This window comes from Schistocerca nitens, chromosome 3 (genome assembly GCF_023898315.1).
Source record: "Schistocerca nitens isolate TAMUIC-IGC-003100 chromosome 3, iqSchNite1.1, whole genome shotgun sequence".
NCBI lineage: Eukaryota > Metazoa > Arthropoda > Insecta > Orthoptera > Acrididae > Schistocerca > Schistocerca nitens.
In genome coordinates this window covers 971859781-971862919 of record NC_064616.1, presented here as the reverse complement: position 1 = coordinate 971862919, position 3139 = coordinate 971859781, and the positions used below count along the sequence as shown (strand labels likewise).

Sequence of the window (3139 nt, the reverse complement as noted above, 5' to 3'; positions counted from 1 at the left end):
TTCCGTTAGTGGCTTTTCAAAATGGCTCTGAGCACCATGGGACTTAACATCTGAGGTCATCAGTCCCCTAGAACTTAGAACTACTTAAACCTAACTAACCTAAAGACATCACACACATCCATGCCCGAGGCAGGATTCGAACCTGCGACTGTAGCGGTCGCGCGGTTCCAGACTGAAGCGCCTAGAACCGCTTGGCCACACCGGCCGGCTTAGTGGCTTTTCATCTGGATACAGCGCAGCTGATCATTTGAAAGTCGGGAGTTATTTATCAATCTCTTCAACAGTTACGTGAAAGTGGTAGTGTAACACCTAGGCAACGTAACAGAAGACAATGACGACAGAAGAGAGAAAATTAATGATTTTGTTGCTGTTGCAGTTGATCCACGCGTTAGTTCCCGCGCAAACACACGAGGAAGTGGAATGAGTCTGACAAGTGTCGTACGCATTCTCCATCGGCATAGGTTCCATCCCTATCACATCTCTCTCCATCAAGTGCTGTATGGAAACGATTATGAGAATCGCATTAACTTTTTTACGTGGGCATTAAGATAGGATACTCCAGACGTATCATGTGTCTTGTCTAGTGTTGAAGCCGCATTTACCAAACATGGACAGGTAAACTGCCGAAAGATGCACTGTTGGTCTCTTGACAATCTCCATTGGCTTCATCAGGTGGAAAGTCAGCGTCCAAGGAGAGTAAACGTGTGGTGTGGGACAGTGAGCCATCAGCTCATAGGCCCGTTTTCATAGACGAACACTGAACGCACACAAGTATCCCATCCTCCTAGCACGCTACCTTCCACGGTTGCTAGAAGACGTTCCTCTACAGACTAGGAGGAACCTGTGGTACAAACATGGCTGTCTAGCCCACAGTGCACGGAGTACCACAACATGTCTTCACGAATTGTTTCCAAATCGTTGAACTGGAAGCAGAGGACCTGTACCATGGCCGGTCCGTTCCCCGGATTGGGCGCGTGTAGACTTTTTCTGTGGGGAAAGCTGAAGACACTGTCTATGAGGACATACCAACTACACCCGATGATATACAACAACGTATTACTGCAGCCTGGTCAGACATCTCCGCTGAAATGCTAGCACGTGTGCAGCAGTCGTTCAATATCAGACTGGAAACGTATATTGCCGCTGCCGGTAATCATTTTGAACTCAACCTGTGATGGTCAAGCGTCTCGTTACTGGTCAGCAACCACATCACTAGTGTATGCACTTATGTTGTTCTTTAGTATGTGCTGCCACGGGTACTGTACAAGTGTAAGTGTGGGAATTTTTCAAAATAAGGTATCTCGTAAACGACTCTCGCTAGAATCCTGCAATAAACACCACTGACATTCTAATTTACCCTGCTTTTAGTTTGTTAATGTCAATAGGCATTCTTCCATTTAAAAAGTCTATGTTGCGACAAAAAGTACGCTTTCTGAGGATTATTACACTCTATTTATTGCCTAACAATACGAGCCCCTGACTACCAATCCATTCTGTGAAAACAGCACACCAAAAGGACTTTCCACTTCCCCAATATCTGCGGTGCAAGTTTTAGTTCAAATGGCTCTGAGCACTATGGGACTCAACTGCTGAGGTCATTAGTCCCCTAGAACTTAGAACTAGTTAAGCCTAACTAACCTAAGGACATCACAAACATCCATGCCCGAGGCAGGATTCGAACCTGCGACCGTAGCGGTCTCGCGGTTCCAGACTGCAGCGCCTTTAACCGCACGGCCACTTCGGCCGGCGCAAGTTTTAGGTGATTCACCATGTATACTCGCAAAATTTCGAATATAAAGAGGAGTCGAAATGGTAGAGCCTCTAGGGCCAAAAGGCAACGGCCTAGCCGCAGTGGATACACCGGTTCCCGTCAGATCACCGAAGTTAAGCGCTGTCGGGCGTGGCCGGCACTTGGATGGGTGACCATCCGGGCCGCCATGTGCTGTTGCCATTTTTCGGGGTGCACTCAGCCTCGTGATGGCAACTGAGGAGCTAATTGACCGTACAGTAGCGGCTCCGGTCAAAGAAAACCATCGTAACGACCGGGAGAGCGGTGTGCTCACCACATGCCCCTCCTATCCGCATCCTCAGTGAGGATGACACGGCGGTCGGATGGTCCCGATGGGCCACGTGTGGCCTGAAGACTGAGTACTATGGCCGAAACTACGTGTATAATCACCAGCGATAGTGGGAGTTTAACGATCCTTAAGCTGGAAAATGAAGAACTGCGTGTTACTTGAACATACGTGCACGATCTTCGTTTGCATGTAGTTACATTGCCTACCCTGCGGATAAACGTAAACAATCCCCAATAAGGGGAAAAGAAGAATTAATATGTGTTAATGGAACGTATCTTAATCATCTACACTTGACTTTGCCTCTGCTGTAGATAAAAATATCAATTGCGAATGGAAGTAATTAATAGACCAAGTTTAGAAGAAGGCCTGAAAAGCAACCATTACAGCACTAAAATAATGTACAGTCAACACAATCAAAACAAAATAGTAGAAATTAACAATAATTACACAACCAGTTGACGTCGTTTTCTCATTTTTAAGGGAAAACGAAGACGACTAGATCAGTTCCAAAATAAATTACCAAAGACATTCCACGCTAGTTGTACTCTTCTCTTTAACTAAATACAGTTTTGAAAACCTACCTAACAGCGGATCTAAAACGGATGTTTACAATTAATATATGTTATTAGTTTTGACTTATGGCAGTGACGCCTGCATTTTTAATGCAAAAACAAAAGGAATTTACTTCCGTAAATAAACGTTTTTCTAATACTGGCTCAAATGGTTTTCGGAAGTCAATAAAAACTGCATCCATCTGATTGCCTTGATCCATAGCTTTCAGGGTATCGTGTGAGGTAAATGCGAGGCAGGTTTCACATGATCGATCCCGGTGAGCATGAAGAAAGTCAACCTGTTCGAGATACTCAAACGTTCATTCCTTCCATTCTTTGGAGCTTCCGTAGCGGTGTACCTCCAACTGCAGGCAATACCACGCATTCTTAACAGCGTGCGACGCAATGCCAAGCATATTTAATCGGAAACGTTTGTTGGTAGACTCGGATTAAGCCTCAGCTCAGTTTCCTATAATATTAATCCAAATAAGGGTCGCCAGCCTTTGATTC

The 3139-nt window shown here is 45.3% G+C and overlaps 1 pseudogene; it reads left to right on the top strand.

Moving 5' to 3' along the window:
- The first annotated feature begins 1833 nt into the window (after nt 1-1833).
- Nucleotides 1834-1951, top strand: LOC126250332 (5S ribosomal RNA; annotated as a pseudogene).
- The last annotated feature ends 1188 nt before the right edge of the window (nt 1952-3139 follow it).